Source organism: Chiloscyllium punctatum, chromosome 28 (genome assembly GCF_047496795.1).
Source record: "Chiloscyllium punctatum isolate Juve2018m chromosome 28, sChiPun1.3, whole genome shotgun sequence".
Classification (NCBI taxonomy): domain Eukaryota; kingdom Metazoa; phylum Chordata; class Chondrichthyes; order Orectolobiformes; family Hemiscylliidae; genus Chiloscyllium; species Chiloscyllium punctatum.
In genome coordinates this window covers 23587873-23612545 of record NC_092766.1, presented here as the reverse complement: position 1 = coordinate 23612545, position 24673 = coordinate 23587873, and the positions used below count along the sequence as shown (strand labels likewise).

At 45.5% G+C, this 24673-nt stretch overlaps 1 long non-coding RNA gene across 4 annotated transcripts in view; it reads right to left on the bottom strand.

Moving 5' to 3' along the window:
• LOC140454055 (uncharacterized) overlaps positions 1–22639 on the bottom strand; it is a 49197-nt gene extending 26558 nt beyond the window's left edge. For 3 of the 4 annotated variants that reach the window (XR_011952543.1, XR_011952544.1, XR_011952542.1), the window contains exons 1-3: positions 22437–22639; positions 15243–15433; positions 6219–6352 (exon numbers count right to left, since the gene is read on the bottom strand). This is a non-coding gene — a long non-coding RNA (uncharacterized lncRNA). The remainder of the gene's footprint in view (positions 1–6218; positions 6353–15242; positions 15434–22436) is intronic. The other variant, XR_011952545.1, reaches the window with a different exon arrangement.
• Between the last annotated feature and the right edge of the window lie 2034 nt (positions 22640–24673).

Below are 24673 nucleotides of genomic sequence, written 5' to 3'. Positions count from 1 at the left end.
ATGTGCAGTGCTGTCACATGAGGGAGCAAGAGATTTTCCAAATGTCAAACAGGCTTATGAATTGGTACTAGAAGAACATAGACAGCGGTTCAGAAATATAGAGACGGAACGAGGTCAGACTTATATTGAGTTTGAAAGAATTAAACACAGTCATTTTGATAGGTGGGTGCAGGCCTTAAAACTGGATAAGACCTGTGAGGCTCTAAGGGAGATTAATCTGCTGGAGGAGTTTAAAGACTCACTTCCAGAGATAGTAAGAATTCATGTGAATGAATAGGAAGCTCAAGAAGTGAGAAGCGTGGCAGAAATGGCAGGTAAATATGCATTGGTGCATGAGATGAAATTTAGCTTCTGGGAGGATTTTCATCCTGTGAGGGATAGAAATTGGGAGAAGGGGAGATCCTAAACTACAAAACATGGAGTAAAGCACACTGGCAATAGTTTACCAAAGGTGAAAAAGAAACCCAAGGGGGTTGAAAGCTGGTGAAAGGCCTCAGGTGTTCTCACAAAAAAGAGTGGAACACATAAAATTACAGTGCTGATGGTTTAAGAAGGGCACTTGGAAAAGGTGTTTTCACTGCGGTAAGCTGGGGCACACAGTGATGGGCATTGAAGGAAGGCACTTTGGGAAAAGATGTGGTAAAAGAGTTTAAGCCAGTGGTATTAGTGAACCTAGTAAAGGAGACCCCAAGTAGAGCCGAGGAGCTGCAGGTGCGTGTCCGTCTAGACAGCGCCTGTGTATGGAGTTGGTGCCTGATCACTATAAAGAATTCGCCTCTGTAGATAAACCTTACTAAGAAAAAATGGTGTGTTGGGGGGAGGACAAGAAGTTATAATTTTGCAAGATGCAGGATCTGTTCAGTTATTAATAGTTGAGAAGTGAGGAACCAGAAAGGCACAACAGATCAGGCAGCATCCGAAGAGCAGGACAATCGACATATCAGGCATAAACCCATCATCAGGAATGTGGTGGGGAAAAAGGGGGCTGAAAGATAAATAGGAGGGTAGGAGCTGGGCTGGCAGGTGGGAGGGCGATAGGAAGATGTAGGTGGGAGTGTTAGTGATATGTCAGAGAGGAGGGTGGAGTGGATAGGTGCGAAGGAAGATGTACAGTTTGGGCAGTTCAAGAGGGCAGTACTAATTTGATTGGTTGGATCTGGGATGAGGTTGGAGGAGGGGCAATTTGGAAATTGGTGAAATCAACGTTGATGCTGTATAGTTTGACGGTTTCAGCTGTCCTACCACCTATCCACTTCACCCTCCCCTCCGAACTTTCACCATCAGACCCCACATACATCGACCTATCGCCTTACAAACTTCCTTCCACCCAGCTCCACCCCCACCATCCTATTTAATTCTCAGCCCCTTTGCCCTCCATGACCTCGCACTTTCCTGTTGAAGGACTTATGCCTGAAACGAGTCTTTGATAAGGAGTATGAGTGAAGTGATTACGCCACAGTTGAAAAGGGTGAAGACATGACTGCCAAGTTCAGTGTGCTACGTGCTTGATGTGGGAGGTCAACGACTCTGGTCTATCTGGCTCGTTTAACTGTGGGAAGTGTGTTCACGTTCAGCTACTGACAGAGCATATTGCAGCACAGGGGACCTTAGGCTCATCCGAAGAACGAGATCTTTCTGGACAAGACCTTCAGCGAGGTTATTACAGCGACCATACCAGAAAAGAGCAGAAGAGAGCAGACGATGAGGAAAGCGGAGAGGAGACCCCGGGGTGTAAGAGACCCCAGGGGAAGTACCTGTCGGGAACAAGTTGAATCTTTTGGAAACAGTCGAGACAGATGATACTGCCAGTCCGCGAGGCGGCCAGGTCTGTCAATCAAAAGTTGGCGTGGAGGCAGAGCGGAAGAGTCGGATATAGCACAGAGCTGAGAGGAACTGACCGGGATTTTTATAGCAGCAGACGGGATTTAAGGATGGTTTGTTCCCTTCCTGGTGCCAGGGTTAAAGACATCACTGACACGAGTGCAGGAAATCCTCAAGGACGAAGGTGAAGAGCCAGAGGTGGTGGTACATGTCGGCACAAATGATGTCGGGAAGAGGAGGAGGAACATACTATAGCGGGACTTCGGAGAACTAGGAAGAAGGCTGAAAAGCAGGACATCCAGTGTGGTTATCTCCGGTTTGCTTCCAGTTCCTCGGGAGGCCAGAAACAGGGAGATAATGGACTTGAATGTGTGGCTGGGAAACTGGTGCAAGAAGCAAGGATTTAAATTCTTGGATCGCTGGGGTATGTTTTGTGGTAAGCATAAATTATACAAGAGGGACGGCTTGCAGCTTAATAGGTTAGGGACCAGCATTCTGGCAGGCAGGTTTGCTACTGCAACACAGCTACGTTTAAACTAAGTAGCGGTGGGGAGGGGACAAACGGGGTGTTTAAGAAGGAAATTGAAGGGAAAATTAGAACAAGGGAAGTCAAGAAAGACCACTGTATCAATGAGGCAGAAAACTCAAAAAGAGATCATGCTGTAAGGTTGAGTGAAATAGGAGTTGATGGGAAGGGTGAGGGCAGTAACAAATTAAAAATACGATGCATGAATGCATGAAGCAATAGAAATAAGGTGAATGAGCTTGAGGCGCTTTTGGAAATTGGCAAATACGATATTGTGGGGATAACTGAGACGTGGCTTCAAGTGGACAGGGCCTGGGAAATAAATATACAAGGCTACACGTGCTATCGTAAAGACAGACTGATGGGAGAGCGTGTCAGGTGGTTATGTTGGTCAGGGATGATATTCAGTGCCTTGCGTGGGGGGACCTCGAATGAGGGGATGTAGAGTCAGTATGGATAGAGCTGAGAAATTCTAAGGTTAAAAAGACTCTCTTTGTAGTTATCTACAAGCCCCCAAGCAGTAGTCTGGATGTCCGATATAAGTTGAATCAGGAGCTGAAATTGGCCTCTCGCAAAGATGTTACTACAGTTGTTATGGGGGATTTCAACATGCAAGTAGAATGGGAGAATCAGGATGGTATTGGACATCAAGAAAGAGACTTTGTGCCTCCGAGATGGATTCTTAGATAAGCTGGTGCTGGAGCCTACCAGGGAGAAGGCAATTCTAGATCTGGTATTGTGCAACGAACCAGAATTGATCAGGGACCTCGAAGTGAAGGAGCCATTGGGAAGTAGTGACCATAATACAATAAGCTTCAATCTGCAATTTGAGAGGGAGAGGGTACAATCGGAAGTAACAATATTTCTGTTGAATAAAGGTAAATATGGAGCTATGAAGGAGGAGCTGTCCAAAGTTCAATGGTGCAATACCTTATCAGGGACGACAGTGGAGGAACAATGGCGGATATTTCTGTGTATAAAGCAGAAGATGCAGGATCAGTTCATTCCAAAAAGGAAGAAAGATCCTAGGAGGAGGCATGGGTGGCCGTGGCTGACGAGGGAAGTTAAGGAACATATAAAGGTAAAAGAGAAAAAGTCTAACATAGCAAATATAAGTGGGAAACGGAGGACTGGGAAGCTTTTAAAGAAAAACAGAGGATTACTCAGAAGGAAATACGCAGAGAAAAAAATGAGGTACGAAGGTAAACTGGCCACAAATATAAAGGAGGGTAGTAAAAGCTTTTTCAGGAATGTGAAAGGGAAAAAAATGGTTACGACTAAAATTAGGCCCTTGAAGAGAGAAACAGGGGGATATATTACAGGGAACAAAGAAATGGCAGAAGAATTGAATTGGTACTTCAGAACTGTGTTCACTGGGGACGACACAAGCAATCTCCCTGGGGCAGCAGTGGCTGAAGGACCTGAACTGAAGGGAATTTATATTTGCCAGAAATTGGTGTTGGAGAGACTGTTAGGTCTGAAGGTTGATAAGTCCCCGGGGCCTGGTGGTCTACATCCCAGGGTACTGAAGGAGGTGGCTCAAGAAATCGTGGATGCGCTGGTGATTATTTACCAGAGTTTGATAGATTTGGGATCATTCATGCGGATTGGAGGGTGGCTAATGTTGTATCACTTTTTAAGAAAGATGGGAGAGAGAAAGCAGGAAATTATAGACCAGTTAGTCTGACCTCAATGGTGGGAACGATGCTGGAGTCTATAATAAAGGATGAAATTACGACACATCTGGATAGTAGTAACAGGATAGGTCAGAGTCAGCGTGGATTTATGAAGGGGAAATCATGCTTGACTAATCTTCTGGAATTTTTTGAGGATGTAACTCTGAAGATGGACGAGGGAGATCCAGTAGATGTCGTGTACCTGGACTTTCAGAAAGCTTTTGTTAAGTCCCACATAGGAGGTTAGTGAGCAAAATTAGGGCGCATGGCATTGGGGGCAAAGTACTGACTGGGATTGAAAATTGGTTGGCTGAGAGGAAACAAAGAGTAGTGATAAATGGCTCCATTTCGGAATGTCAGGCAGTGACCAGTGGGGTACCGCAGGGATCAGTGATAGGACTGCAGCTTTTTACAATATATGTTAATGATATAGAAGATGGTATTAATAACATTAGAAAATTTGCTGATGGTACTAAGCTGGGTGGCAGGATGAAATGTGAGGATGTTAGATCACAGGGTGAACTGGACAGGTTAGTTGAGTGGTCAGATGCATGGCAAATGCAGTTTAATGTGGATAAATGCATGGCTATCCACTTTGGTGGCAAGAACAGGAAGGCAGATTGCTACGTAAATGGAAGCAATTTAGGTAAAGGGGCAGTACAAAGAGATCTGGGTGTTCTTGTACACCAGTCAATGAAGGTAAGCATGCAGGTACAGCAGGTAGTGAAGAAAGCTATTAGCATGCTGGCCTTCATAACAAGACGGATTGAGTATAGAAGCAAAGAGGTTTTTCTGCAGCTGTACAGGCCCCTGGTGAGACCACATCTGGAGAACTGTGTTCAGTTCTGTCTCTAAATTTGAGGAAACACATTCTGCTATTGAGGGAGTGCAGCCTAAGTTCTCGAGGTCAATTCCTGGAATGGCGGGACTATCTTACGCTGAAAGACTGGAGCAATTGGGCTTGTCTCTCCTTGAGTTTAGAAGACTGAGAGGGGATCTGATTGAGACATATAAGATTATTAAAGGATTGGACAGTCTGGAGGCAGGAAACATGTTTCCGCTGATGGGTGAGTGCCGTACCAGAGGACACAGCTCAAAAATAAGGGGTTGCCCACTTAGGACAGAGATGAGGAGAAACATCTTCACCCAGAGAGTGGTGGCTGTGTGGAATGCTCTGCCCCAGAGGGCAGTGGAGGCCCAGTCTCTGGATTCATATTAGAAAGAGTTGGATAGAGCTCTCAAAGATAGTGGAATCAAGGGTTATGGAGATAAGACAGGAACAGGATACTGATTAAGGATGATCAGCCATGATCATATTGAATGATGCCGCAGACTCGAAGGGCAGAATGGTCTACTCCTGCACCTATTGTCTATTGTCTATTGTCTATAACGTCAACTTTCCTGCCGTCGGATGCTGCCGACCTGCTGTGATTTTCCAGCCCTACACTTTTCAACTCTGATCTCCAGCATCTCTGGTCCTCACTTTCCCTCGGCCACTAATAGTAAGAGATGGAAGTGTTTTCACTCTTTCTGACATATTACTCAACAGCGTGATAATTTGTGGAATGGGGACAGAAATTAAGCATTCCCTTGTGTAACATCAGGTTGGAGTGCCACGTCAAGGTTGGGAAGTAACAGTGAGATTGAGTGACAGAGGGTCAGTTCCAGGAATACAGTTTGTTCTTGGGAATGATTTAGCAGGATCCAAGGTGGGAAAGGCACCCCTTGTGGTGGAGAAGCCAAAGTAAGACCAGGGAACAGGAGAATTAAAATAAAAATCCCCAGGGATTTTTCCAGACTGCTTAGTAACATGATCCCACTGTCGTAAGTTACAACAGGAAGGAAAACTGAAAGAAAACGCCAAAGGAGTTGATGCACGGAAGACTCAGGCTAAAGCATTTCTAGTGGCTGGAATGAACAGGGGACATGGGTAAGTTTTGTTGTTAATGTCATACATTCCAAATAGTAGGTAGGTCTCAGGCAGTAATAAAACCAGCACCGTTGTTGCCAATTCCTGTATTCGACGAACCTTTCTTATGGGTTATGATTAATTGTGTAGCTCCCCTTTCCAAATTAAAGTGGAAACCAATATCTGCTGATCATAATGGTGTGTCTACCCGATTTCCATGGATAATTCCATTATGGAGTTTAAAGAAAAAAGGGAGGTGGAGGAGTTGGTAGCTTTCTTTACTCACTGCAGTCAGACCAAGGGTCTCATTTTTCCACGCAGCTGTTTAAGGACATCTTGGATAGCTTCAGCACACAGCAGTTTAAATCAAGTGCATTGCATCCCGAATCCCAGCGAGTCTTGGAAAGTTGGCATCAGAAGCTGAAGACAATATAAACAGTGTACTGTCAGAATTACCCGAATGATTGGAATAAAGGAGCCTCATTATATTCTTTACCATTAGAGATGCCCCAAATAAATCTACTCACTTTCCTTCCTTTGAATTAATACTCGTACATGAAGTGAGAGGTCCTTTGAAATTAATTCAATATAAATTGACAGGACCGAAGTCGGAGATCTCACACTTGGATTATATATCTGACATGAGGGAGAAATTAGATGGAGACGGTGAGTTAGCTAAACAGCACCTGAAGTAGACACATCATGGAATGAAGCAGGTGGCAGATAAAAACTCTGAAACATTGATTTTTTCCCATGGGGATGACGTGTTAGTATTGCCACCAGTGGTAGGAAATCCCTTCAAAGCCAGGTTTAGTGTTCCCTTTCAAATTAAAAAAAAGTCAGTTCAACTATCTGGTCAAGATACCGGATATGACCAAAAAAGTTAAGAGTACGTCATGTGAATGAATAATGCACCAGTACATTTAAGACTCAGGAATGGAGTTGCGGCCAGATGAACGAATTGCGCAATTTTGGTTTTGATGTGGTGATCTTTAGCAAGTGATTGAAAGCTCACATGTTACAGTTGACTGAGCATGTTGAACGATTAAAAGAAGCAAACTAGGTAATAAACTTAAAAGAAAACAGAATTCGCAAAGGCAGTGGTGACGTTCTTGGGACATTACATTGGACATGAAGGTTGACCCCATGGAACACAAAGGCGAAGGGATTTGAGGAATTTCCACGACCATCCTCGAAGAAAGAGGTGCTTCGATTTTTGGAACTGCGTGGATTCTATCGGAAGTTTGTGGCAACCTTCAGCAGCGCATTGGCACCACTGATGGATTTATTAAAGGCGAACACAGAATTGTGGTGGACAGAACAATGCCAGGAGGCATTTGACAATTTTAAAGCAGGATTAATCACCACACCAGCTTCAGCTGCACCATATATTCTGAAACCCTTTGAAAATTGTGTTTGACGCTCGGGATATAGGGCTCGGAGATGTATTGATACAGAAAGATGATGATGGAATTGAATGACCAATTGGCTACTTGTCGAAAAAACTCAATATTCACCAGAAAAAAAAATATAAAATTTCCATTATTGAAAAAGAATGATTAAGTTTAGCACTGGACTGACAATATTTTATGTTTTTATGACAAAGGAATAGTCAGAGATGGTTGTGGAGAACGACATACCTCTCGCATTTTTTGGAATATTTAAAGACCAGAATATGAGACTATTTCATTGGAGTCTTATCTTACCAACTTTAACCTTACAAAAAGTACATGCTGTAGGTCCTAAAATGTGATAGCAGATGCGTAATCGTGGATTTAAAGGAAAATGTTTCGATAAAATTTGACTTATTGCAGTGTTATATATATGTGTGCAGAATTAATATGTATGGTATCGCTGAGTTTAATACTTTTGTATTTCATAATAATGGGATTAAGAATTAGAGGAAAAGAAATGAAGCCATTTTTTCATTCTGCCATTTCATGTTTTTTTTGAAGTGGGAAGGTGTTATGAAGCCGAAATCATATCCGGTCATTTAAAGGCTGAGCGGGTTTTGCTGAATAGAAAGTACAGCCACAGATGCCAGCCAAAGGTCACACTGTTCCACATGTAACAATTAACTGGGAAATGAAAACCTGAGTTTTGTTTGCTGTTTTGACAACAATTCAAATACAACCAAATAGTTTAAATAACGCTTAGGATACCAGAAGCCAACATAATATTGAATATTATTGTTTGGACACCTGGAAAGCAATCAAATTATGAGAATTATTATATCATGGGGAATATATAAACCCAGCATTTTGAACAAGAGAGGGAGAGCCACTGCCATCCAACAGCAGAGTAACTGCTGTAGAGCAGGAGTGCTAACTGGCCATCTCAAACACTCTCTATCAAAGATACATGTTCATGTCAAAGCTACTTGCGTAAAATAAAAGTGACCCAGGAGATCAGCAGCTGAAAGAGTGAACACAGCGGGGAAGATAGAGAATGTGTGATTGTAATGTTTCATATGTGGGTTGGTGGAACAGCATATTTTTACAAAGTCAGAGTCAGATCGTAAGTAGCTAAGAAAAGTGGGGCTTGTATTTGTGAGTAGTTGTTGTTTAGTGTTCACTATTAAAGTTAAGAAATTAACTTGCTAAGTTTTGTTTAAATAGTGGAATGTAGGAGATCTGTGTCACTCATACTTTAACAGATTAACAAGGTGAGGCGAGTTTTTCTGGGTGTTTGGTTTTAATTAACAGAAGGGTTTGACTCCACCTTGTAAATGTCCATACAAACTAACCCCATTTCCCTGCAGTTGGCCCATATCTTTCCAGTCCTTTCCGATCCACATATTTATCCAAATGCTATTGAAATACTGTTAATGTAACCCCCTCAACCACATCTGCTGGCAGCTCATCCACGTACCAGCCTCTGTGTAAAAAAGTGGCCCATCAGGTTCCCTTTTATTCCTTCCCCTTTAACCTTCAACTTATCCCCTTTCGTCCTCGATTTTCTAAACCTTGGAAAAGACTGAGAGCATTCACCCTATCCATATCCCGAATGATCTTATACAGCTCTATAAGGACTCCCTCAGTCTCCCACACTCTAAAGAAAATGTCCTATCTTGTCCAACCTCTCCCTATAACTCAGACCATTGGGTCCTCGCAATGTCCTTGTAAATTTCTTCTGCCCTCTTTCTAATTTCATAACATCCTCCCTCTAACAAGGTGACAAAACTGAACACAATCCTCCAAATGCGGCCTTACCAAAGTCCTGTGTAACTGAAACATAAATTGCCAACCTCTATACTCAATATCCTGCCTGATGAAGGCCAGTGTCGCAAATGCCCTTTTCACTGCCCTGTCGACCTGTGACTCCACTCTCAGAGAACCATGCACCTGAACGCCAAGGTCTCTCTGCGCACTACACCCCATAAGGCTCTCCCATGCACCATGGAACTCCTACCTTGACTTGAGATTCCAAAATACAAGACCTCACATTGCTATATTAAATTCCATTTGCCATTTTTCGGCCCACTTGCCCACCCGATTAAGGGCCTGCTGCAATTTCTGATAATCTTCCTCACTGATCATGCTCCCACTTATTTTAGTGTCATCTGCGAACTTACTAATCATGCCTTGTACATTCTCAACCAAATCATAGATAACAGACAGCAATGGACCAAGCCTCCAAGCCTCCAATGGACCAAGTCTGACAAGCATCCTTCCACTAAAACCTCTGCTTCCTACCAACAAGCCAACTGTGTATCTAACTGGCCAAAGCCCCCAACATCCCACGTGATGGAGCCTTCCAGAGCAGCCTGCCATGTGGAACCTTATCAAAGGCCTTACTGAAATCCGTAGAGACAACGTTTACCGCTCTGTCCTCATCAATCTTCTTGGTCACTACACCAAAGGACTCTAAGAAATTTGGGAAGCATGATCTCCCACTCACAAGTCTATGCTGACCAGTCTGAATCAAACCCTGTGTAAGTAATGGGTGCAGTCAATGGTATGCTGTCCTTCATTGTAAGATGATTCGAGTACATAAGTAAAGCCATCTTCCGGCTGTTGTAGAGCCTTGCTGAGAGAGCATTAGGGGCACTCTCTACAGATTTGATCTCCTTTGTAAGGAATGATCTCCTTACCACAGACACGGATGATGGTATCATGAGAATAAAGTGAAGAAGCTGAGTGTTTAACCTGTAGAGCTGTGAGAGACCAAGAAATAGTGACGCTGAAACACGAGGAGTGGCAGCAATCACTTATTTCCAAAACAGACTTTGACAGAGAGAGAAATTCCATACATTGATTGGTTTGATTTATTGTCACGTGTACCTCAGTACAGGGAAACACTTTATTTATGAGCAGTGGAGACAGGTCATAGTAAGCATGGCCAGAGAGATCATAGGGTGGAAATAGACTTGGACAGAGTAAGGCATACAGGTTTCACTGCACAGGACATGCACAAGGCAAGGTCAACATGAACAAGATCACCATTGTTTGAACTTAGAGAATCTATTCATCAACCTAACGTGGCTTTCCTAATAGTTTATATGCCTTTACTAACTTTCTCCACGTTATTGTGCAGTCGGTGTGTGAACCCTGTACTGAACGTAAGTTGCTCACAATCCCCAACAGCAACCACAATACCTTCCATCTGAAACAGGTAGCCATTCCCACCCACTTCCGCCCTACATTGAAACACCAGGCTTTCTTCTCAGAGATAAAAGATGCCTTCTTGAGACTTCACACAAGATATATAGTTGCTCTGCTCACGGCTAGAGAACCATGTTAAAGTCCCACGTGTGTATCATAGGGAATGGAGCTAAGACAAACAACGTGGAACAGTCTGTCTGTATAGCTTCTGCTCCACTTGTTCATCATGTTGGAGCACCAATTAGGAGACAGTGAGGACTGCCGATGCTGGAGATCACAGTAGAGAGTTGTTTGCTGGAAAAGCACAGCCGGTCAGGCAGCGTCCGAGAACCAGGAGAATCGACGTTTCGGGCATAAGACATTTATCAGGAATCAGCATAAATTACCTCATTCTGCCCCCGTGTAAGTGCATTATGGTGGGAATGGTCTCCTACTGTTCCTGTGTAAGTGGCTCAAGGGACTGACTGGCTACTTCCTCGCCCAATTGGACAGGGCCAAGGGCCTGACTGGGTTCCTGTTTGACAGCTCGATGTGCTGACAAGTGTGATGATGCTGCAGCTTTAAGAGGTTATTTTGTCCTGGCTTATTTTAAGAGACAGATTGAACGATTGTAAACAAGCTGGCTAGTTCAGACCACTCGAGTAAACAGCTAGCGAGGCCTTGGGTTTATTTTAATGCAGCCTGAATGGGTGTGACCAGCTCTCACAGATGAGGATCTCTGGGTTTTGGTTTCTCAGTAACATCAGAAACTATTGGGGTCGCCACAGAGTTGGAAGCTTCAGGGAGTGTCTCCTGGTTGCTACCCTATCTGAAATTTCTTTTGCTGCTGTTTCTAATTCCTGGATTGGAGAAATGTGTGCGGCACGGTGGCACAGTGGTCAGCACTGCTGCCTCACAGCGCCATAGACCCGGGTTCAATTCCCACCTCAGGCGACTGACTGTGTGGAGTTTGCACGTTCTCCCCGTGTCTGCGTGGGTTTCCTCCGGGTGTTCCGGTTTCCTCCCACAGTCCAAAGATGTGCAGGTCAGGTGAATTGGCCATGATCAATTGCCCGTAGTGTTAGGTAAGGGGTAGATGTAGGGGTATGGGTGGGTTGCGCTTCGGCGGGGCAGTGTGGACTTGTTGGGCCGCAGGGCCTGTTTCCACACTGTAAGTTATCTATCTAATCTAATCTAAATGTTTGTGACAATCTGTGTCTGAATATTTCTTTTTGCCAAGGGCTGTGGTTATGGGATTTTCCTTCATTGGAACAGTTCATTAGTAATAGTTCCTAGATCAATTATTCTGTTAACTTGTCCAATATAATTACATTATTCTAAATTCCTCTTTCTTTGGTTTTGTTTCATCTTTCATGTTTAAGTAAATAGTGTTTTGCTTCGCACCAAGCAGTTTGACCAGACACATTGCATCTGGAACAGAAACTTTACATTTCCTTTAAAATAAGAAAACATTAGAATCGCGGCTACTGCCTGCAAATATTGTCGAGGGGCTCCGATGTGGTTCATCACACTAGACTCCTTCCCTTCCTGAGAAATAGTCTGGAGGCACTGAGTGGGCTGTCCCTGTTCTTCTCCAACAGTGTCAATGGGCTGAATGTCTTCCACATATTCCTGTGAAACCATCGTGAGGTGCTGAATGAACTCTTGTTTTACTGTGGCAATGTGCAGTGCCCACCAGTGCTGTTACATTAATGTTACTGACACTTTAACAGCACAAGTCTCAATGGAGTCTGGGTCTTGCTGCACATGGACACAGACCAGTTCAGGAGCTGAGGGGGGTCAAAATGTTCCAAACATTGTGGAATCTTCGGCGACCATCCCCACTTCTGATCTTATGGTGGGGAGGGTGGGGGCGGGGAGACATTGATGAAGAGATGAAGCTGTTTGTGAAGAGGAAGCTCCCCTGAGGATCTCCCACAGAGGTGACCCAGGACTGAGATGATACCCTTCTTCCTTTGTGCCATGTTTGACCCCAAACATTGGAGAGTTTACTCTGATTCCCATTAAGTGCAGTTTTGTTAAACTCCTTGATGTCAGCAGAAGTCAATCACTGCCTTGATATCGGGGCCAGTCATTTTTACCTGAACCCTTGTCTCAACCTCTTTTGTTCATATCAATAAACCATGATATAGGAGCAGCAAGTGTTTTCTTCAAACAGGTGGGATTGAATGTCAGGATTTCTCTTCTCAAGAATGTTGGGGAGCAAGATGGCTGAACGTATTTGAAGAGGGGGTAGATGGATATTGACCTGTCAGAGAGTTGAGGGCTATGAATAATTGGGTATGAAAAAGGATTTGAGGCCAGGAGCAGATCAACCATGATCTTCGTGAAGGGCAAGGCAGGCTTGGGGAGTGAACGGCCTGCCCCTGATTCTGATGTTCTCCCAAATTGTTATTTGAAAGTTGGTGGGTGTTATTTTCATGAATGTTCTGTTATTGAATGTTGCAGTCAGGGAGACAAGAGGGTTTTGTGAGCCATTGCTTGGTGAGGTATGTGGGCTGTATTCACAGTGAATCTGGGTCTACAACATGACCAACAAATGAAGCACAAGTTGCAGAGAGGGGGAGCTCTGCAAAGAGAGATGAGGGGCCTCTTTCATAGCCAGCCTGGATTTTCCAATTACATTTCCCAAATCCCCTCAAACCGTGTGGGACAGTCTTGAAGGGCGAATGGTCTCCTCTGTTTCTGTGCACCAGGTTATAGGAGTAAGTAGCCTCCAACTGCTCCTGTCTAGCAGGTATGAGGGGCTGAATGGAACACAGGAAAATGGGACTGAGGAGCAGGAGTGCGTCATTAGATACTTTGAGCCTTCTCCACCAGGCACTAAGATTGTGGCTGATCAGGTTATCGTCTCAGCCTCACTTTCCCGTTTGTGTCCCATTGTGCATGACTCACTTCTCTGTCAAATATCTACCTAACGCAGCTTTCAATCAATATGAGCATAGAGGCACAATAAACTTCCAGTGAAGAGAGTTCTGACTTGAAAGGTCCTTTCAGAATTTTTTGTCGAATCAGAGAGTCATGCAGAATGGAAACAGACCCATTAGTGCAATCTGTTCACTCCAAGCAGATGTCAAATCTGATCCAGTACCATTTGTCAGCATTTGGCCAATATCCCTCCTCTCAGATACTTTTAAATTTGCGATTGTAACCAACTTCACCACTTCCTCTGACAGCACTTTCTATGCACACACCACTCTGTGTGTGAAACATTTACCTCATTCGCCCTCTCACCTTCAACCTATGTCCTCTTGTTCTGAACACCCCCCCCCCCCCCACCCCCACACTTCCTGGGGAGCAGAAAGTGGCTGTTCAGAATATCCATGCCCCTGATGGTTTTATAAATCTCTATAACGTCATCCCTCAACCTCTGACACTTCTAGGGAAACACCTCAACCTAATCAACCTCTCCATGAAGGTCAATCCTCCAGTCCTGGAACATCCGTGTCAATCGTTTCTGCAGAAAACCGAGTGGTACGCAGTATTCTTAAAGTGTCCTCACAACATCCTGTACAGATACAACATACCACCACAAGTCCTATATTAAATGCTATGACTGATTAAGGCAAATGTGCCAAATGTGTTCTGCACCAGACTGTCTACCTGTGACTCCACTTTCAAGGAATAATGTACCTGCAGTCCTATGTCCCTTTGTTCCACAACACTCCCCAGGACCTCATCATAAACTGTATAATTTCTGCCTTGATTTGCCTTCACACAATACAAAACCTCATATTTATCTAAATTAAACTTCATCTGTCACTCCTTGCCCCTTTGTCCCATCTATTTGTGGTCTCTTTGTGCTCTGAGATAATCTAATACACCACCTTTCTGATGTCATCTGTAACCTTACTAACTATGGCCCCAGTATTCACATCTAAATCCTTAACATAAATGATGAAATGCAGTGAACTCAGGACTGATTCTTACAGCACACTGCTGCTCACAAGCCTCCAGTCTGAAAAATATCCCTCTTCGTTCAAGCCAATTGTGACGAGCTTCTCCTGTATGCCATGTGACTGAAAAATACTAATCTGTCTACCAATCAGAATGAAATACTAGCTATGAAGAGAGGCTGAGTAGGTTAGGTTTATTTTCCCTAGAAAAAAGGAGATTGAGGGGGTCCTGGTTGAGGTTTCCAAAATCACGAAGTGTATAGACAGGGTGGATAGAGACAATTTTTTTCCCAGGGTGAAGGATTCAATAACGAGAGGTCATGCTTTCAAAGTGAGAGGTGGAAGGTTTAAGGGGAATACACGAGGTACGTACTTCACACAGAGGGTGGTGTGCGTTTGGAGCACGTTTCCAGCAGATGTGGTAGAGACAGGCACGGTAGATTCATTTAAGATGCATTTGGACAGATGCATGAGTAGGTGGGGAACATAGGGATACAGATGCTTCGGAATTGACCGACAGATTTAGACATTACATTTGGATTGGCTCAGGCTTGGAGGGTGAAGGGCCTGTTCCTGGGATGTAAATTTTCTTTGGTCTTTGTTCTTTAAAAGAACACCTTGCCGAAGTCAATTTCGACAATGTCTACCAAATTGCCTTCATCAATCTTCTTTATCACCTCTTCAAAAATCTCAACCAAATTAATGAGACATGATTTCTCATACAGAAAGCCACGTTGTCTACCCCGATCAGCCCTTGCCTTCCCAAATGCATGTAAATCCTGCCCCTCAGAATCCCCCCAAACAACTTACCCACCACTGACATCAGGCTCACCGGTCTATAGTTCCCCGGCTTTTTGGGTCACTGTTTCCTTTTCTAGTCCCACTCCTCCACTGCTCACAACAAATGTTAAATGTGACCAGGTTGGTGATATGGCCGATGATATCGGTTTCAGACTGGGTCAGGGTCAGTTTTAGGAACACGTCAGGCTAGTTTCTTTAATCTGCTAAAACAACATGTTTATAATGCAGAGCAATGTTACTCAAACTATGATGGAAAGATGAATGGCAAACTGTTTGAGTATTGCAAATATATCATCAATATTTCCCTTTCAAAAACACTGACACACACACACACACAATCTCTGCAATTTTAAATTGACAGAACGTGGTCCAAATATTATTGAAACTCATGACAAAGGAAAAATTGTGAGATTGTCCAAAACGTTATTCTGCTTCTGAAGATATTGTACTCACACAAGCTGCTAGCAATGGGATTTCATCCTGGGAGAGTTGGATTTGGCTGAATTCCCTTTGCTTTAGGCAATGAGTAGATTCCAGTGAATTCTGGTTAGGGATCATCCAAAGGGTAGCACGGTGGTTAGCACTGCTGCCTCACAGCACCAGGGACTTGGGGTCGATTCCAGCCTTGGGTGACTGTCTGTGTGGAATTTGCACATTCTCCCCATGTCTGTGTCAGCTTCTAATGGGTGATCCAGTTTCTTACCACAAACTGTGTAGGTTCGGTGGATTGGTCATGCTAAATTGTCCGTAGTGTTCATGGATTTCTCGGTTATGTGCAATAGTCAGGGGTAAATATAGTGAAAAGGGTTGGAAAGGTTGGTATGGACTTGTTGGGTCGAAGGGACTGTTTCAACACTGCAGGGATTCCAGAAAAATAAGAACGCTAACGATGACTGTAGAGGGTTTTTTTAGCTGGCATACATTGCTGTGATGAGGAACAATGAAGGAGAGAGAGTGCAATAGGCCATTCATTCTCAGGCAGATTACATTTTCTCCCTCTCTGAGTTGAATGACACAGTAATGTCATCCTCTCCCAAATTGGACCATGTGAGGTCTCCTTGTACATTGTCCAAACTGTGTCTCCATCACATTCCCTTTTCCATGTAGGTGCATCATTGCTGCTGTCATACACAGAGCCATACCCTTCGCAGAAAATGGTCTCGGTCAATTTGAAGATATGTTTATATGTCCCTGCGTCATTAGAAAATAAAAATATTTAATTTATTCAGAATACCTGTGTTAAGCTGAATGCATTTTTAAAAGAAATACAGCAATTGCTGGAAAAGCTCGCCAGGTCTCTCAGTACCCAGATACTGTAGTTGTACCAGCATCCACCACTTCCTCTGGTAGCTCATTCCAAACGCACACCACCCTCTGTGTGAAATGGTGCCCTTCAGGCCTCCTCAAAACCTTGCCTCTCTCACTTTCCACCAATGCCCTCTAGTTTTGAACGCCCCTAACCTGGGGAAAAACCCTGACTACTCACCCTATCCATGACCATTCTGCTTTTAAAAGCTGCTACTGTGGCGAAATGTGACCCCAATCAACACGAATGGCTGGACTTTCAGTCATCCTGGGCCTAAATTCTGAAATTCAATACTGACACCTCTTCCTTCTCCATCAGGTCACAATTCTAAATCCATTTTAATCAGTTTGTTCAGATGTATCCTGAGACACGTCTGTGGGCTTTACACCTAGTCCTTTGTGCTCGGAGGTAGGGACACTAGCATCACTCAGCAATACCCATAAAGCTGGAACAGTATTCTCCTGTGTGTTTGTTCATCAGACTGTCCTGACATGCTGGGACATATCTCTGCAACAGGCAGGACTTGAATCCAGGCCTTCTAGCCCAGAGCTAGGAACACTACCACACAAGTTCAGGAATTGGAATCAAATCCTGAGTTCTGGCTCAGAGGCAGGGACACTACTCACTACACGACCATACCCAGATTTTGGGTCATATTTTAGTGCCCACTTTCAGCTCGGTGTGGATTTATTATAATCAGGTTCCCATTACTGAACTACACAAAACACTTTGTATTATTAAACAAATACAAGATATTTGTCTCAACTGTAGGATATTGAGTGTATGTGCTGTGCTATCCAAATTAACTATGAACATCTTTAATCACTATTATCTGTAGCCTGCAATATTAGGGAAAGAAATCCTGCACTCACACTCTGCCCAAAGAAGGGTCTCAAATGGATATTTATTACTGAACACCAGAGACGAAGGAAGAGCTTAATTTCTGACACCAAAACATTGATCACTCTTACCCAACTCTCACGTGCGACCGCTGATTACTGTCCAGCCTCTGCTCCCCACTGACTGTGTCAGCAATCTGTCTCTCCTCCCCCTAACCACACAAGGCTACCCAAACTCAGGATCTTTGTGAAAATCAAGGCCGGAGTGTGCAGGCCTCCTGGAGAGGGGGATGGTTATTTTAAAATTGAAGGGGGAGGGTGAGGTGACAGTAATATCACACACTGGGCTGAGGGGTGGCTGATGGAGTTTAGTTAGGATTAATGCGAGTTATTGGATTTGGTAAATCAAACAACAGCAGGACCTATACAATTAAAAGCAAGGCCTTTGGCAGTGTTGTAGAACAGAGACCTAGGCCGTCAGGTATAATTCTTTAAAATTTGCATCTCATATAAATAGTGTGGTTAAGAAAGTGTATAACACTTTTGTCTTCATTGGTCAGACCTTTGAGTATCGGAATTGGGACGGCATGTTGAGGATGTCGAGGACATTGGTGAGACCTCTTCTGGAATACTGTGTCCAGTCTGGTCATCCTGCCCGCTCATTCCATGGCCACACCACCCTCTGGGTGAAAAAGCTGCCCCTTAGGTCACTTTTATATTTCCCCTCTCACTTTAAACCTGTATCCTCTAGTTTTTGTCTCCCCTACCATAAGAAAACACCTTGACTATTCACTTTGATATTATTGACCTTGATATTATTAAGCTGGAGAGGGTTGAGAACAGATGAACCTGGATGTTGTTGGGAAAGGAGGGAGTGAGCTATAAGGAGAGGCTGGGTATGCTGGGACATTTTTCAATTGAGAGGATGAGGTTATGGGGTAACTTTACAGAGGTTTATGAAATATTGAGGGGTACAGATAAGCTGAAGGGCTGATGTCTTTTCACTAGAGTTGGGGATTCAAAACTGAGAGATATTTTAAGGTGCGAGGAAAAAGATTTAGAAAAGTCATGAGAAGAAATTATTTTAGACAGAAGCTGGCTTGTGTGTGGAATGAACTTTCAGAGGAAGTGGTGAAAGCAAGAACAGTTACAACGTTTAAAGGACATTTAGATCAGTACATGGATAAGACATCAGTTTGGATGGTGCTGTGAGCAGCTGTCCTCTCCCTCCCCATCTCTGAATGAATCCCTGTTGGTTTTCACCCTCTGCCAATGTCTGTGCAGTGGCGTGTGGAGGCCAGCAGAGGGGGGCATTGCATCACTTTAAGCACCACATAGACTGGCCGACCTGCCCCACACAGAGACACACAGATACACACACGGGGATGGTTAGGGCACGGCGTGAAGCTCATAGGTAATTTAAATTAAACATAGCAGTATTGGGAATATAGCAGTATTTCACTTGCTCACACTAGTGTATGTGGGGCTGGATTTCAGTTGTTTCATGGGGACTGTGACACTATAACAATCTCAATGTTTGTAGATGGCACCGAACCTGGAAGAACTCTGAAGTCTGTGGAGGAGAGTGTGGAAATCTAACAGTACAATCACACGTTGGTGTAGTGTTCAGGTTTATGGCAGATGGGGATCAGTGCAGAGCAGTTTGAGGTGATACACTTTGGTAGGAAAGACAATGAAAGACAGTTTAAAACAGGCTGTGCCATTATAAAGGGGTTCCAGGAGCAGAGGGAGCTGGATGTATATGAGCACAGATTGGTGAAGATGTCAGGGCAGGTGAGGAGAGCAGGAAATCTCACCGATCAGTTTCAGTATCTGAGCTGTTTACAGGAGGAGGTATAGGAGGGAGCCTCCGTGCTCCCTTCCTGGGAGGTGGTGGTGACAATGTGTTGTGAGCCCACCCTCCTGCCCACCTCGACGGTGGGTATTCCATTTGTATCAGCTCGACTCAAAAGTCGATGGCATCAGGGCCACGGCTTCCAAGTTGTGCCGGGGGGAAACGGAGCTGCCAGTGGGTTTAATGTGAGAATTGCCCTTCACTGAACATTGCTCCTTACTCGGTCGGTGGGACGTGGATGTTTCAGAATCTCCACACGAGGCGTCCCGATCCTTTCCAGCTCCTACCAGGGTCCTCCCCATATGGCGGGTGTAGGGGGGTGAGGGAACGGATATCGGGCACTCCACCACATGGCTTGGCCCTCCCTGTCCTATTCCAGGCTGTTTCTCCTGAAATAGGACAAAGGGAGGGAGTGAGTGAGGATGGGAGTGGGTGGTCCTGCTGTTCGTGTTAGTTTAGTTGGGGAGGGGGTCATGGTGAGGTGTCCGGAGGGACTCAGTCCACAGTGTTGTATCCATGCAGTGTTATTAGTGTGGGGGTGAAGTGGAGGCAGGAGGGGAGAGAGAGAGAGAGAGAGAGAGAGAGAGAGAGAGAGAGAGAGAGAGAGAGAGAGAGATGAGAGAGAGACAGACAGAGACACAGAGACAGAGAGAGAAGGTGCAGCATGCGACAGTGTGAGTGGTGGACCATGAGCCTTGTTCGGGGGTCGGTGCAAAAACAGATATACAGTGAGAGTGAGGGAGCAGAGAGAATACGGTGACCCTTATCCTGACAGAGTGGGGGAGGTTATTGATGCTTGTCCTGTATTGCTGGACATTTATTTAGACCTCAAATACTGCACTGATCTGGGTGGGGAGCTCAGACCATGCTCGGTGGGTCTGGTGGTGTCGCCCCCTCTGGGAAGAGAATGGTCCCCCTCTGTACTAGCCCATCCACCAGGACCCCCGTGCCCCTGTTGACAAACCGTGGTGTAATTGTCCCTTATCTTCCATGCTCGGGGTAAACTGGGTGATGGTGTGTACTCCATTTACAAAGCTGTAGAACAAATGCTCATCCAAACCTCTCCATCATCTGACCTCACACCAATATCCCTTTTTCCCAGCTTTCCTGGGAAGACAGGCTCATGTTACAGGATGTTAACGAAGTGTCTCATTTCAGTATTCTGCAACCTGGGAACACATCCTTCAATGATAGTATCTCTCAGTCTCCCCCTCTCTGTCTATTTCCCAAACCCCTTCCATGTGGTGATATTTAAACTGATTTCCCCGCCCTTCTCTCCCTGTCAGTGATGTTCACACCCACAGCACCCCCTTGTCAGGGCAACAATGGAGACATGGAGATGTAAATGGGAGGGAGATGTACATCCAGTCAGTTCCAGAACGGGCTGCAAGTTTCCCCACACTGGGCAGGGATCTAACACAGTGTGACTGAGCATTGCACTGGAATGTGTACACAGTCCTACATGCTGGGAGGGTAACTGCTCCTGGTTTACAGATCAATGCACTGGGGTGGTGTACATAGCCCTACATTCTGGGAGGGTAACTGTTCCTGGTTTACAGATCAATGCACTGGGGTGGGGTACACAGTCCTACATGCTGGGAGGGTAACTGCTCCTGGGTTACAGATCAATGCACTGGGGTGGGGTACACAGTCCTACTCACTTGGAGGGTAACTGCTCCAGGTCTGCAAATTAATTCACGGGTGATCACTGCACAGGTCCCTGTTCTGGTCAGAATATCTAGTTGAGGTTTATAGATAATGCAATGATGTGGTCTGCACAGCTCTCGGTGCTGGACAGATATCTAGTCCTGGTTTATAGATCAATGCACTGCTGTAGTCTGCACAGCTCTCGGTGCTGGACCGATATCTAGTCCGGGTTTATAGATCAATGCACTGCTATGGTGTGCACAGCTCCCCGTGCTGGACAGATATCTAGTTCGGGGTTATAGATCAATGCACTGCTGTGGTCTGCACAGCTCCCCGTGCTGGACAGATATCTATTCCGGGGTTATATATTAATGCCCTGATCTGATCTGCGCAGTGTTCCACTCTGGACAGATTGCTGGGTTGCACTGAGCAGTACACTGTCCTGGTCTGTACAGTGTTCCACGGTGAACAGATATCTCCTCTGGTTGTATGGTGTCTGGGCTGGTTCTGTGAGGTGGATTGATCTGGCAATGCCTTTAGTTCCCATTCCTGTGATTGGACCCTCCGTCTCTCACCCCATTAATGTTATAGTGTGTCCAGGCACAGTACATCATGTTGGTCGGGTGGGGAGTGGGGAAAGGTGATGGTCAGGTCAAGGGGTTCCCCGGAACCTTCTGTCCCCGACATTCTATAACTGCCATTTCCCTGAACGTTCTGTCCCTAACATTCTATAACTGTGATTCCCTGCAACGTTCCGTCCCCAACATTCTATAACTGCCATTCCCAGGAACGTTCTGTCCCTGACATTCTATAACTGACATTCCCCGGAACCTTCTGTCCCCGACATTCTATAACTGCCATTCCCAGGAACGTTCTGTCCCTGACATTCTATAACTGACATTCCCGGAACGTTCTGTCCCTGACATTGTTTGTGAACAGCCGGACGTCAGTGAATTGAACAAACGATAAGATCCCGAGGGAAGAGATCCCGTTCCAGGGAGAAGGAGACACTGTTCCGAAGGCCCCTCAGGCAGTTAAAGGGGTGAATACGTTTTCCCTGCGTTTACATTTCTCCACGACACAGGATCGACCACAATTTAGACCAAAATACAGAAATTCCCAAACTCCGTTTGTCTTCAGGAGACTGGGAGAGAATCCTTCAGGACAGCAACGTTTCCACCCTCCGTATTAGGAACTGGGAAGGAGTGACCTGTTTCTGCTCTCGAGTGATCGAGTTTGTGGGAATGTTCTGGAAACCATCTGTCCTTATGGATGTGTCTCTGTGTGTTTGGGGAGGGAGGGTTTCTTGTTGTTTATGTCACATTTTTTGTCAGTAATTCCGACCTTCCCATTTGTTATTCCAGCTCCAATTATTTTAATAAATCCCTGAATACAGGGACACATTTGAAAATCTCACTGGGTCCCTGATCAAACGGGTCCCTTTGCCTCCAGGCTGATGGATAATGGGTTTGTTTTCTTTCCTCACAGTTAACGTAGTGACCATCTACGTCCTGTTTTATAAAGATTGTGGATTATCTCCATGTGTCAGACGTTACCTGGGGGCCATGGCAGCGGCGGATCTCCTGGTCATTATCCTCGACCTGATCCTGAGACACATTCCCATTGTTTATCGGGAACAGTTTTATTTCCTGAGGGATTCCGTCCCCGTGTGTAATATCCACGCCGTCCTGCTTTATGCAGCCACTGACTGCTCTGTCTGGTTCACCGTCACTTTCACCTTTGATCGGTTTGTGGCCATTTGTTGCCAGAAGCTGAAAAGTAAATATTGCAGTGAGAAAACGGCGGCTGTGGTTCTGGGAGCAGTGACTGTGCTGAGCTGTTTAAAGAACATTTCCTGGTATTTTATGTTCACGGCTTTGTATTGGATGGTGAACCTCCCCTGGTTTTGTTATGTAAAACTCGCTGTTCGTTACTCCATTGTCTGGGTCACAATCGAGCTCCTCCACCATATTCTAACCCCGTGTGTCCCAATTCTCCTGATTCTGCTACTCAATGTTCTCACCGTCAGACACATTTTAGTGACCAGCAGAGCCCGCAGGAGACTCCGCGCTCACACCAATGGGGACGCTCAGTCTGACACTGAAATGAGAAACCGAAAGAAATCCATCATTTTACTGTTTGTGATCTCGGCCAATTTCATCCTGTTATGGTCAACGTTCATTCTGTATTCTATATGGAGACGGATGTGGTATTTTGGGTATCAGTTTGTGTATCTCGATCCCTTTGTGCGGGAATTGGGCTTCATGCTGCATCTCCTCAGTTGCTGCACAAACACCGCAATTTATGCCGTGACCCAGACGAAGTTCAGGCAGCATCTGAAGACTGTGCTGAAATGTCCCTTCACCCAAATCCATCCATCCATCAAATTCCCTCATTAATCAATCCATCCGGGATTTTCTCATTTCAGTTCAGTGTTTCAGTGATGTGGTATCCTGTCGCTATGGTAACAGACTGAGGGTAGAGCTGGTTTGTCCATCCTTTTCCCATAGGGGGGTTACAGGGAAACATTTCAATGTTTCTCACAACTCAGGGGCCAGTGAGAAAAGGCACCATCCCACTGACTGTATCCATCACTTCCATTTGTAAACAATAAAAATGTTGATTAAAGTGTGCCGAGCAGCAGAGTGACCGATGTTGTTGTGTGTCTTTGTGTTGGAGAATCTGAGCTGGAGAGAGACAGACTCAGCCCCAAGTCCTGGTTCTCAGGGAAGGGGAGGGCACAGCGCCCTGAGCTTAGGAACTGGGTTTAACTCGTTCTGCCCCCCTCCCACTCTAACCTGGCCTCCCCATTTCCTCTCCCCTACTCTTTCTCATCACTTCTCTCCCTCTCTCTCTCTTTCTGCACTGTCTCTTTCTCACCTCCTCTCACTTTCATTCTCTCGTCCCCTCTCAGACACCCCTCAACCCCGATTTCTCCACCTGCCTTCACTATTGTTTCTCCCTCACCCTCGCCCCTCCCTCTCACACCCCCAACACGAGATTTTCCACCTGCCTCCACTCTTCCCTCTCCCCCTCACCCTTACTCTCTCTCTCGTGCCGTCTCTGTCTCCCTCCCGCGATTCCGTCTCTACCCTATTTTCCCCTCCTCCCATTTCCCACGTCTCTCTATCATCTCACCCCACCCCCCAAACGCAGACTCACGACCAACCCCCAAGTCTCTGGGTTAGAGGTAGAGGGAAGGGCCAGGGAGACAGAGTGTGTCAGAGAGAGAGGAAGGCACAGAAGGAAGAGAGATTCAGTCAGAGAGAAACGGAGGGAGGTGGGGAGAGAGAGACACCGAGGGAGGAGGATCGAAAGTGAGAGAACGGGGAGAGACAGTGAAGGAGCAGAGAGAGAGAGAGCAGGGGGCAAGAGAGAGATAGGGTGAAGTAGGGAGAGAGAGACAGGGGAGAAGATAATGAGAGGCAGAGGCAAGAGAGAGAGAGAGACAGAGAGGTGCGAGGGAGGGAACGAGAGAGAAAGGGGGCTAGTCTTAGAGAGAGAGGGAAAAGGAGAGAGAAAGTCGATGAGAGAGATGGGGAGGCGAGAGAGAGAGACGAGGAGAGAGGGGAGAGAGAAAGAGAGAATGAGGGCTGAGAGAATGAGAGGGAGGCAGGGGTGAGAGATAAGGAGAGGGGCAAAAAAGCGGGAGGTCGAGAGAGATAGAGGCAGCAAGAGAGAGGGTCGAGAAAGAGGGGGTCCTGAGAGAGAGTGAGGAGGGGATCGAGAGAGAGGGGCAAGGAAGCAGGCGGGAGAGTGAGTGAGAGGGCGAGTGAGAGAGAGTTTGTGAGGG